The sequence below is a fragment of the Lactuca virosa genome, chromosome 3 (genome assembly GCF_052849685.1).
Source record: "Lactuca virosa cultivar CGN04683 chromosome 3, Lactuca_virosa_CGN04683_v6, whole genome shotgun sequence".
Classification (NCBI taxonomy): domain Eukaryota; kingdom Viridiplantae; phylum Streptophyta; class Magnoliopsida; order Asterales; family Asteraceae; genus Lactuca; species Lactuca virosa.
The window spans coordinates 379114000-379127298 of record NC_136428.1 but is presented as its reverse complement, the minus strand read 5'-3'; the positions used below and the strand labels follow the sequence as shown (position 1 = coordinate 379127298).

General features: G+C 38.0%; 1 non-coding gene across 1 annotated transcript; it reads right to left on the bottom strand.

The window, feature by feature from the left end:
- Window positions 1–11465: 11465 nt before the first annotated feature.
- LOC145167957 (small nucleolar RNA R71) lies at window positions 11466–11572 on the bottom strand. Its single transcript, XR_013741556.1, has one exon. It is a non-coding gene; the product is annotated as a small nucleolar RNA R71 (small nucleolar RNA).
- Between the last annotated feature and the right edge of the window lie 1727 nt (window positions 11573–13299).

Sequence of the window (13299 nt, the reverse complement as noted above, 5' to 3'; positions counted from 1 at the left end):
ATATGCTAGGCGGTTAGCAGTTGAAAGATACCGAACGGGAGGCCAACACCTAGATATGCTAGGCAGTTACGGGTTGAAAGATACTGAAGTGGAGGCCAACACCCAGATATGTTAGGCATTATGTGTTTGTATGGTATGTGGTATGATGGGGGAACTCACTAAGCTTTGTGCTTACGATTTTCGCTTTTTGTTTCAGGTCCTTCTTCTTCGAAGGGAAAGGAGCCGGCACGGTAGCAGCGCATCACACACACATTTTCCGCATATGAGATCCTTGGGATTTGTACTCTGACATTATTACTATCTTATGACATGTTTTTGAGATTTGTGATCTATGGATTTTTATGAAATAAGATAACTTGATGATGTTTAATATTAATTTTTTTATGAATGAATAAATCAAAAATGAAAATTTTGGTCTTAAATTTTGGGATGTTACACCTATGTACGGGAAATCATTAGGATTCATGGAGTACCCTTATCTATCGTGTAAGATAGGGATAGTCGATTCACTTCCAGATTCTGGAAGAGTTTGCAGGAAGAAATGGGCACAAAGTTGTGTTTGAGTACTGCCTATCATCCACAAACGGATGGACAGAGTGAGAGAACTATCCAAACCTTGGAAGATATGTTGTGGGCATGTGCCCTAGAATTTCCTGGTAGCTGGGATGACCACCGATCATTGGCCGAATTTTCCTACAAGAATAGTTATCACTCAAGCATCAAGATGCCTTCTTATTAAGCATTGTACGGAAGGAAGTGTCGTACACTGTCATGTTAGTTGGAAGCATGAGAGAAACACTTTGTGGGTCCTGAGATAGTACATCAAACCGAAGACAAGTTAAAATTGATCAGGGAAAGAATGATAGTTGCTCAGAGTCGTCACAAAAGCTACGCAGACAATAAGCGACGACCGATACCATTTGATGTGAGTGATCAAGTGTTACTTAAAGTCTCACCATGGAAGGGACTTATTAGATTAGGGAAACGTGGAAAGTTGAGTCCTCATTTAATAAGATAATTCAAGGTACTTCAAAGGATAGGGAATCATGCTTACAAGCTTGAATTGCATGTTGAACTGGAAGGTACCCATCATACCTTTAATGTTTGTTACTTGAGGAAGTACTCGGGAGAAAAAGTGGATATGCTTCCACATTCAGAATTAAGGATTGATGAAAGTAGAAGGCTGGTTGAAGAGTCTAAAGCAATCATTGACCGTAAGAGGAATAAGTTACGTCATAAGACGATTGACTTGGTACTAGTGTGATGGAAACACACGACAGGGCTGAACCTCACTTGTGAAATAGAAAACAAAATGAAAGGTCGCTACCTTCATCTGTTTGTTGTTGCATGATTCCAGGACAAAATCATCCTAAGGGGAAGATAGTTGTAACGCCCGTGTTTCCTTCTTGGTTATTCATAGTTTTTAATCACTTTGCTCAACTATTGTAATCTTTATGTGAATGAATAAGAAAGGATTATTCATATACTTATGTGCTTATATGTTATACGATATTTTATAAGTATTTAATAATGAAATAAATAATATTAAAATACGCGTTTAAAATATAAGATTATTTAGGACAAATAATCTTAACCTAGTTGTAGCGTACATAATAAGGATTCCGGAGATATATGGAACGTTCGAATACGACTTAGAACGAAGAAGTTATACTTCTTCGAAGTTTCGCGGTTAAATCGGCACGCCTCTGCGTATCCTAAAAAGGGAAATTTTGATAAATTACATTTTAGCCTAAGTAATCTAACAACAGTTGTAGTAGTCGCTAAACCAAGAGCGTTCATATAGAGCCGTCCAAATCTAACTTCATATAAGGAAGTTATGATTTTTCTAAGTTTCAGCGCAACAGTAAGTTTCAGTGCAACAATGTGCAACACTGATATCGAAATTTAAAACTGTTGATTGTTAGGAAAAACAATCTAAATGAGAGTTGAAGATCTTGTCCATACCTATCCATCGATATTAAGACAGTCGATAATGGATATCGTATAAGAGTGTTATCACTTTTACACATACTTTAAGAGTCTAAGCCTTTATAAATATAACTTTAAAATTAAATCAAAATTATCCGACGGATTCTAAATGAAAGTTGTAGATTTCATCGATAGCTACGCATGGATATAAAACATATCGAAAACGGAGCTCGTATGGGCAAGTTATGGATTTTTTCAAGAAAGTAGAAATATTCGCGCGCAGATGTATGCACTGCACCGCGCAGATGCATGGAACGCACTGACACACCACCCAAATGACGACACATGGCACCATAGGAAAGTGACACATCACCACCTCGGACCAAATGTGTGGCTTGCATTTTGGATGAGCCACGTGCAAATAAAATTTTTGCCCTATAAATAGCCCTCCATATATGCTCCTCAGAACTCACCCCTACAACCCCTATCTCTGAATTCTCCCTCCCATAGCCTAATTTTCCTTAGTTTTCTGGTAGCCGGCAAAGCCCTACAACCCCTTGAAGTACCCGACTAGTAGTAGCTATCTAGTAGAACCTCCCAGGTCTGAGTTTTTCCCGCATAATTCCTGGTTTTCGTTAGATTACTTTGTAAGTCAATCTACACTTATTTATTTTAAGTGTAACTTTTAATTATAGTCATTCGTTATTATGAAACTATAATTAAGATTTATCAGTGAATTTCTAGTCATTATACTGATTGATCTACTTACAGATTGATGTCTAGGCTGGATTTAGTTAGATGTTTAAAGTGGGATTTCTAGACAGTATACTATGTATACCAACTGAACCCTACCTCTGATATCATCCTACCTGGTTATTCCTTACTTGATAGTGTTTAATGTGACTCGAGCATTTGGATCATGTTCATGGAGCATTTGGAGCACTTGGAACTCAATGGAGCACTTGGGTTTCATGGAGCAGGTAACAATGGAACAGATCATCTGAGAAAGGAATGGATCGTCTGACAAAGGAACGGATCAAGTGCCAAAGGAACGGATCGTACAGAAGGGTGTTTGGAGCACCTGGAAGAGGTTTGGAGCACTTAGGAGTGATATGGAGCAACATGGGAACCTTGTTGCACCATATGTTGAATGGATGGGCCAAGAAGGATGTTGTTACGCCAAGGGCATTCCTTCTTGCGCCATTATGCTCCCTCTTGCGCAATTAGGGGTTCCTCTTGCGCCATGAGGATCCCTCTTGCACCATGGGGTACTCCTGTTGAGCCATGGAGTATGCTCTTGCACCATGAATGGCCTTCTTGTGCCATGTATGTTCCTGTTGAGCCAAGGTGGTGTTGTTGCTCTAATCTTGAAGTTCTTGTACCACACTTGAAGCCTGTTGCGCCATCCATACACTTGTTGCCCCATCATGGTGCAAGTTGGACCATCTTGGTCCTTGATGATCCAAGTATGATATGAAGTCCTCTATGATGCTCAAGATCGTTCAAGGATACTCAGAAGTTGGTATTGCTGAAGGATTACACCATGTTGTTCCACTATGATGGATGTTGGGCCATTAGGTTTCATTATGTGCCACTTGTACATCATGATACTCCATTATGGCACTAGGTGCTCCATCATGCGTGTTGCTGATGCTTATAGGTTGTATTGTGACATCCCAAATTTCACGGCCAGAAAAAACCGATTTGTTTTTGCTTTATTTGAAAATCATAGTATCCTTTTAAAGAAATATGTTACGGAAATTGTTCCCGAAAATCTGATAAGTAAATTATCAAAGCATTTCCGAAGAAATGTGTTTTCATTATATTATAAACGTTGGGATGTCATTGTCAATACAGTACATAAGCATAAATAGAAATAGTACATGCCTTACCACATCTATTATTCTAATGACCTATAATCCATTGATCTCTCATGATATCATCACTCCTGTGCTCTATTTCCACTACATGTAATACAAGAAACTGAGTGGGTTAGGCTTGGGAGCCTGGTGAGCACATAGGGTTTTCAACCTAAAATAATTAAGTTCATTAATTCCATCGAATCATTCAACCTGATTACCCGTTCCCGTTATCCTCACTTTTTGTCCCTAAAGCATTTAATTTAAGGGACCTAGCCTAAGGATTATCATTAGGATGGACAACACTGCTTAGGGGATTCCTTAGCAATATATGTCAACAATGCAACCATGAGGGGGATAGAGTACACCTGGTGACCACGTAGTTCAAAAACACCTACATGTTGCGAGCCTGCCAGCGTTCCACTATACTGTCTAGAATAGCCCGTGGTCGTCATCTATACTCTACTAGATGACTGAATCAGCTTAAACATCGAGGCCTCACATCAATTATTTCATCATCTATATCATTTACCCATATTTACCCATCATAATTATAGGTATAAAATACATATACAATTTAAATCGAATAAAACATGTATATTTTGTTCATCCAACATAGATATCAAGAACACAGATAATATGCATACATAGCACGTAATTTATATTAAATACTTCATACCTATGTGGAAGATGAAAGTAACTATTCACTCACTTGTTAAAGTGACGACTCGCAATTCGGGTAGCACTTTGCTTCTAAGAATTTTCTTTTTTGTCGACGAAACCTAGTATCATTATTACTAGATTTTAGTCTAATATATATTGTGACTAATTATTAGTCTAGATTTATCATTAACTCAAGGTCTACGTCATGATCTATCAAGTAAGGAACAACCACGTAGGATCATATCAGAGGTAGGGTCCGTTTGGTAAACGTAGTATACTGTTTGGAAATCCCACGTTAAACACTTCACTAAATCACAACGTAGACATCATCACCATCAGTATAACGAATTTGAATCACTGATAAATCTTGTTTATAGGTTCATAATAATGATAATGAACTTAAACATAAGTTATACTTAAAGTAGGGTAAGCATAACTTACTTACAATGGGGTTGGGAACCGGGCGCTGCAGGGGCAGAACTTCTGAGCCGAAAACTCTTCTTCTCGGAGTTTTTTGGCGCGCTGGGCTTCTTCTCTAACACTTGGAAAGCGCTAGGGAAGGGGAGGGGCTAAGGAGGGTATTTAAGAGAGATAGACCGATTTTGGTGTGAAGAAAATGGAAGCTTTGCGCCTCTATTTATAGGTTGGGAAAATGGACTACGCCGGGCGTAATATCGACGTACGTTGGGCATACTTGGTATGCGGGGCATACCAAGCCTGGTACGCTGGGCGTACAGGACACGTGTCGCGATTCGGTGGCAAGGCGTGTGGAGGAAGCAACGGTCCTGATTCAGCCACATGTCACCTCCGAAGTTAATTAAGAAAATTAATTATTTTCTAAAATCCGTAACGTTTAACATACGAGCTCCGCTTTTACGTTCTTTATATCCACGCGTTTAGACTGCGTCAGCTAATTTTGAATTTTTTTAAAGTTATATTTTAACAGGCTTAGAAAGCTAAAGTCCGCTAAAAATTCATAACTTTGTCATCCGATGTCCATTTTCATGTCTTTATATTGTTGAGCTCCTATTAATGAGATCTCCGATTTTCGTTTAGATTGTGTCGGCTAAAAATCGATCGATCTAAAATTCGATTTTCAAGCTGCATATTGTTATGCCAAATCTTTAAAAAATCAGAACTTCCTCTAACGAAGTCAGATTTGGACGTTATTTATATGCACGCTCTCGGTTTAAGATATACTATGACTGTTCTTTAGATCACTAAGTCTAAAAAGTATGTTATCGCAGACTCACTTTTTACGATACACAACGTCGTGCCGGTTTTGTCGCAAAACTTCGATGGGTTATAACTTCTTCGTTATAAGTCAGATTTCAGCGTTCGTTATATCCCCGAAATCCTTGTTACGACTACTTCAACTTTCTTTAAATATATTGGGTCAAATCTTCGTTCTATTTTTGATGCATATTTTTATTATTATTTTATTATATCGTTATAAGCACGTATATTGCACATAAATCACATAAATCACATAAATCACATAATACTCAAACAATTCCTCTTCAATACTTTGAAATAGGTTACAATTGTTGACCCTAACTATTACATCATAATATTAATGCTTAGACTAGAAACACGGGCGTTAAATGTATGACATGGAAGAATGTTCCAGAAGATGTTGTATGGCGGAATATGATTAGTTGTCACCATTCATGGGCCAATGGGCCAATGGGCTTGGCCCATTAGGGTATTAGGTCTGATCCCTCAAGTATAAATAGGGATGCATGAAGAGTCATTTGTCTGGTCTTGTGTCTTGTATCTTGTATCCTTAGTGAGTAGGAAGAATCTCAGGTGAATTGTACTAGTAACCTCTGTTTGAGAACTTTGAAATAATTAATACTCCCCTCCTACCCAAGGACGTAGGTCCTTGACTGAACCACATAAATAATGTGTCTTTGTATGCTTATAGTTTTGCTTTTTATCTGCATTAATTCCTAACAAAGGTCATCAGAACTTGGAAAGTGGCATCAGATTTGTTCTGAGTCTTGACAAGTATCATCGGTTATCCCTAATAGATAGATCTTGATGTATACATTGGGATTATTGAGGAATCTAGACTATTATCAAATAGTCGCCATCATTATGAAACTAGACTTAGACTTAGTGCTTTATAGATTTAGGTCTTTGAGAAGTGTTAAGGCGAAGCACTGCCCTAACCTCGAGTCAACTACTTTTGTCAGGTGAGTGCGTAGTTACTTTCAAGAACATAATTTAGTAAAAGTATCTAGTAAATGCTATATTTTTATTTATACTTTGTGATACTTGTATACCTATAATAGTATTGTGTACTAGGAACTGTACTTGTAACACCCTGTTTTGAGTCATTTCCTAATTTGAGGCCATGACCCAAAGCCAAGATATCATAAGGATATGGGCCTTGGGTAAGGTGAGATTTAGACCCCTTGTATGTGGATAATATAGATTAGATGATCCGAGAGTTCGGTTTGTGTTTTGGAGCGCAACGGTATAACCGTAAAGTCCTAGTTCAGGCCTTTTATGAATTTTGGATTTAATCTTGTGAGGTTTGATGGAAAATGAGAGTTGATAGAATTTTATAGCTTCTTATTTCCATTTCGTGGATATAAAGAATGTCGCAATCGGACTTAGAACGAAGAATTTATGGACTTCGGAAGAATGGTTGTTATGGTCCCTAGCCGAGTACGTTGGGCGTACTCTATGAGTACGTTGGGCGTACTTGCTTGATGGTTTGGTCGCGGAGGCGCCCACGTACGTGGGGCTACTTTGGAGTACGCGAGGCGTACGACCAGCAGGGGTAAACCCTAATTTTTAGGGTTTGTGTCATATTTAAACACCTTAAGTTCCTTTGGGAGTTTCTTATTACTAGCCTCCACCTCTCCAAACCTTAAGAATGAAATCCTAGCCTCCCTTTGAGTGTTTGTGAGCCATTGTTGTGGTATTGTGGTGTTTTTGGTTACTTAGAAGAATGTGAAGTTTGGTGGTGAAGCTTTAGTGGAATTGGAGCTTGAAGATCCAGAATCTTCATCAAATGTTCAAGCTTTTGAGGTATAAGGATTCTACCTTGGTAAGTCCAATTGCTAGATCTAGTTTAGGGCTTTTGTTTTGGTATGTTTTAGCCCCATAAGTCCTCCTTATGAGTATGAGTCACTCCAGGAGTTGGAAATGCTAGATCTTAGCGTCTCTAATGTTCCTTATGCATAAAAATGCAATCTTGATGAGTTATTTTTGGACCATGCATGAGTTTGGGTGCTTATTATGGATTTTATTAAGTATTGGGTCCCACTAAGACATGCAAAGGAGTAAAGTTGCCAACTTTACGTGTTAAGACATCATTTAGGAACAGATATGAGAATTTGACATAGTGGCTTCATCGATTAAGCACTTAATGGTGAGTTGGATTGGCTGTGAAGTACACGGGGCTTACCCAGCTTGTACGCAGCACGTACTGGCCAAAGGAGGCGTACACGGGGCATATGTCTGAGTACGCGGGGCATACTCAGCTGCCATTGACTTTTTTTTGACTTTTGTAATTTGGGTCGTATTTGGACTACAAGGGTTTTTGGCCTTGTTGGGCAACTAGTCTTTCTGACTTTGGGCCATTGTTAGACTTTAGGCCTTCTTGGATTTGGTCCCATGATGGGCTTTGGATATCATTTAGGAATTTCGGCCACATTAGGATTTTGGTGCCATTGGGTTGGGCCATGGTGTTTGGGCCAACTGAGGAAAGGGTAAAATGGTCTTTTACCCCGAGAGTTGGACAAATGAATCAGATTCCTAGTTATGGTTTATGGCCCAATTATTAATTGGGGTTTTATTTGATTGATTAGCATGGGTATTATCCAGATCAGTAGTCCAAACGTTTATCTGCTTTTCAACGGTTTGAGGTAAAATTTTTCACTATATCCATGGGTCGAACGCACCAATGTCAGCCCATTACTTGTTATGTGGAATACTATTTGTCTCTGTGATGCGTGCACGAAAGACCAGGATCTAGCCCCTGGAAATTGAATGAAAGACCAGTATCTCGCCCCTGGAAACAGTATGAAAGATCAGTATCTGGCCAATGGAAATTATATGAAAGACCGGGATCTGCCCCAAACACTCGTATGTAAGACTTGGATTTAGCCCTCGACACTGCAAGGAAAGACCATAGGGGGTACCCATGACACTTGTATGTTATGGTATGTGGTATTTTGGGGAACTCACTAAGCTTTGTGCTTACGGTTTCATATTTAAGGTTTCAGGTACTTTCGATTCCAAAGGGAAGGGCCCAACATGACTGCGCAACATCCCCCAGAGTTTTCCACATTGGCAATTAATGATATTACTATGATGTTTAATTAATATATTCACTTTGATCGGTTTTGGAACAACTCGTTTTTATGATTTATTTTTTTTAATGAAAATTTTACCTTGGATTTTCGGGATGTTACAAGTTGGTATCAGAGCCTTGGTTTGAGGGATTGGGGCACACTTGAGGGTATGTCTGAACTCAAACTGAGGAACTGGTAATATTTTGAAAGAAAATAAGTTTCTAAAAAGATTTCTATAAAGAAAATAAGTTTATGAAAAGATTTTTATAAAGAAAAAGGGAGTGTGATGAGTGCAATCAGCCGAGCTCAAGTAAGTGTTTCCCAGAATACCCATACATGTTGATATGATATATGATATGAATTTTCATAATATTGCCATATTTATACACATTTTAGGCCATATTTTAATACATTTTATTTAATATTTTGGTTATTTGCAAAGATATGTGGTACTTATTGAATTAAAATGTATTTTGCAGCCAATAGGAACACTCTTGAAGAATAGGGACCCAAATTGACAAGAATTGGGACTTTGAAGGATGGAAGCTTAAAAGAAGAAAATTCCAGCGAAAGACCCAAGACACGACGTGGCCATGAACATCAAGACGTGAAATGAGTATTCTAGAAGATAAGTACGTTGGAAGTCAGAATCCTTTCCCGATAAGGATTTATACCCGAGTCACGACATGAAATCCTTGTTGACGTCGTGAAGCACAAAATTTCCAAATTTATAAATACTCATTCACTCTTACAATTTGAGGAGGCTTTTGGAAGGTTTTTGGAGAGTTTTCTAGAGGAGAATTATTCATTGAAAGCGAATTTAAAGTCTAGAAAGTGCACAAAACATTCTTTGGAAAGAGAATTGCTTGGAGATCAAGAGATTGAAGAACACCTCATTACATTGGTTTAATTAATTTAATTATGTCAATTCATGTTGAACTTGTGTCTATGTTTTCATCTATGAGTAGCTGAATTTTGTTGCTTTCGTTTAGCTAGATGAAGCTTTAACTCTATGGTTTAGTTATCTAATTTATGGATTTTAATAGTTGGTTCTATGCTTGTGTTTGATTATCATTACCATGCATGCTAACATTTGTGACTTTGATTGCTTGAATTCAGGTTCTATGTAGCTTAGTGCCCATTAAATTACATGAACTTGTTACCTAGCAGTTAAGTGACTATTAAATTACTAGAGCTAGGATCGACCAAATTTTGGTTAAGTGATAAAATTAACTAATTTAGTTGTGTTTGAGAACATAAATTATGACCATAATTGTGTTTACTTAGATAAATCTTATATAGCCCATACAAGGTAGTTCCTAAATTGGTGAAAGGATTAGTAAATTTGGACTTGAATTGCTAATTGAATAATAATAGGTAACCAACTTATAATCCAAAATTAGTAGCTAACCATAGAGGAGAAGTGGATTCGAACTAAACGGAAGTGTTTTTAGAATATTAATTAAAATTATTAGTTAATTGTTTAAGTTAGTCGGAACTTGCAAAATCAGATAAAAATCATTTTAAAATTTTTGCTTGTTTAGGTTAACTTTTAGTAATTAGGTTAGTTTACTAAATTCGTTCCATGTGTTCGATACCCGGCTGTCTGTGCTATATTAATTGCGAGTAGGTCCACTTCCTTAGTTGTAATAGTTAGATAGATAGTTGGTAAAACTAATAGGTGTAATATTACGAACATCAACTTTTTGGCGTCGTTGTCGGGGAACAACTATTTCAGTTATTAGTTTAATTACTTCAGGTTAATCGATCCTTTTTGTTAGGTAAAAACCGTAAAAAGTTAATTTTTCTGCAAAATTTAATTTTGTTTAAAAACCTTGACTTCGCGACGTGGTGGCCTTCTCCACGACGTGATATCGGTGATATTATTATTTTCAGCTTTTTTCGTTATGTCGACTTGTTCTGCTTCACCACGAGGTGGTATCATTACCACGTCGTGGTGAACGATCAGTAGCGAATTTGTAATTACTTTTTGTTCATTTTTATGTTTTTATTTCTGTTTTTTGCAGTAGTATATGACCCATGGATCAAACACATCTTTCATACCACCACTTGAAGATACAGAGTCAACTTTTCATAAAAAGAAGGACAAGAACAAAAGAAAATCAAACACACCAAAGAAATTACCATTCAAGGATCTAAAATCAAATTTTCATAAAAAAAAGGCAAGCACGTAGGAGAGTCAAACAACATCCCGAAAGATGAAGGCACTTTTGAAGGCGTTGAGAACACTCCTATTAAAAAGTAAATTGGTTACAAAACAGGCAAAAGTAGTGAACCCGAAGGAGAGCCAAATGACAAAATGGCGGACAATGCTGACATGACAATGGTGGCCTACAAGAAAAAAATATGAGAGGATACCGAACCTGGACTTGTGCATCCCACAATTCCCGCTACTGCTACTTTCAAGTTTAAGGGACATATTCTTACCGAGCTAAAGGATATTCCATTTTCCGGAAAAGACCATGAAGATCCATACCAGAACCTCGATGAAGTCAATGATAAAGCTGACTATCTTAACATTCCAAATGTTCCTCGAGAGGCTGTCTTGTTACAAATGCTTCTGGTTACTTTTAAAGGAGCAGCTAAACACTGCTTTAAGGCACTTGCACCAGGTATAATCACCAATTGGCCACAGAGGCATGAAGAATTCCTCCAACAATTTTGCTCACCATCTAATGTTCCTAAACTCAAGAAGAGCATAACAAACTTTGGGCAACAACTAGGGGAGTCCTTGTACGAAGCTTGGGAGAGATACAAAGGGTTAATCAGAAATTGTCCCCAAAATGATTTAAACGAGCAGCAAGAGGTTTCAATCTTCTATGATGGGGTGAATGTCACTATGAGGAAACTCCTTGATTCACAAGGACCTTTAACTAAGAAGAATCCCGCTGAGATAAAATAATTAATAGAAGAATTTTTGAAGAATTCATAGGAATATCACAACCCTTGTAATGATGGAACAAGGGGAATCGAGAATGGTGCATCGAAAGATATGGAGGCGGTTATGGAAATGCTAAGTAACATGGATAGAAGAATGACCAAGATGGACCAATCCATACACGCAATACGTGTAGGGTGTGAGAATTGTAATGGTCCACATTTGACGAAAGATTATCATCTTAATGAAAATGGGAATAGGAAGGATCAAGTCTTCTACTCAAGTGGAGACCGATATGATGAAGATTGGAGGAAGCCGAAGAAGGAATGGGTGCCTTATGATGAGTACAAAAAGCAAAAAGAAGACAAGTACAAGAAAAAGGCAAGAGGGTTTTATCAAAACGAAGAACCAGCACCCGAAAAGAAAATGGATTTTGAAACAATGCTAGCCCTTTTTGCAGGTGCATCAGAAAAACGGCATGATGAAATCGATGCATCAATGAGAGATCAACTAACTCTAATAAAAGATCAACAAGCTTTGCTAAAAATCATCAAGCATCTATAAAAAACATTGAAGCTCAACTCGGGCAGTTAACTACGTTAGTTAACGAGCGGCTATCTCCACCAATTCCCGATAAGAAACCACCACCACATGTCCTGGCCATCGATACTGAAGAAGACACTATTTCTGAAGCCTTGGAAGAAGAGACAAAGCAGCCCGAGCCACAACCAAAGCGGTCGAAAGTCGAGGATCAAATTGTTGCTAGATTACCGTCTTCAAGACGTGGAGATTCAGTCTCCACAATGTGGCAAAGGTCTGAACAGAAAAATTCTTCGTGTACTCAAGTTTTTCGTCCTCCGTTACCGTTTCCTTCTGGAGCCAAAGTTCACCCGCTGGAGCAAGATAAAAATTTTATGATGCAAATTAAGGGTATTCCTATCGATACTCCTTTTATTGAATCCTTGGCATAAGTACCCGAATATGCCAAATTTCATCAAGATTTACTCGATAGCCACCAACAATTAGAAAATATCTCCAAGGTAGTCATTAGTGAGCAGAGTTCTAAGGTTATTATGGAAGGGATACCAAGGAAGATGAGAGATCCTGGGCGCCTTATACTTCCATGTGAGTTCGGAAATAATATGAAGACATACGCTTTCGCCGATTCTGAAGCAAGTATAAATTTGATGCCCTATTAATTTTATCAAAAGCTCAACCTTCCAGAATTAAAGGCTACTAGAATAACAATTCATATGGCCAACCGTTCAGTGACACATCCTAGCGGCATAGTTGAGGACATTTTGGTGAAAATTGGAAATTTTATTTTTCCAATTAATTTTGTAGTGTTAGACATGAAGGAGGATAAAAATGTCCCAATTATCCTTGGACGCCCTTTGCTTAACACTGCACGAGCCTTGGTGGATATACGCAAGTCCTAGCTTACCTTATGAGTGGGAATTGATGAAATGACTTTTGGAGTAGAAGACGGATTTAAGAGAGATTATGCTCAAAATGAAATATTCTTTATGGATGAAGTGAACGAGCTTGAAGAGTTGGAAATTTTGATGGAAGAAGAAATTTGAATTAAACAAGTCAAGCGTACTAAGCCAAGAGCATCAATTCCAATGGGGTTTGAAGT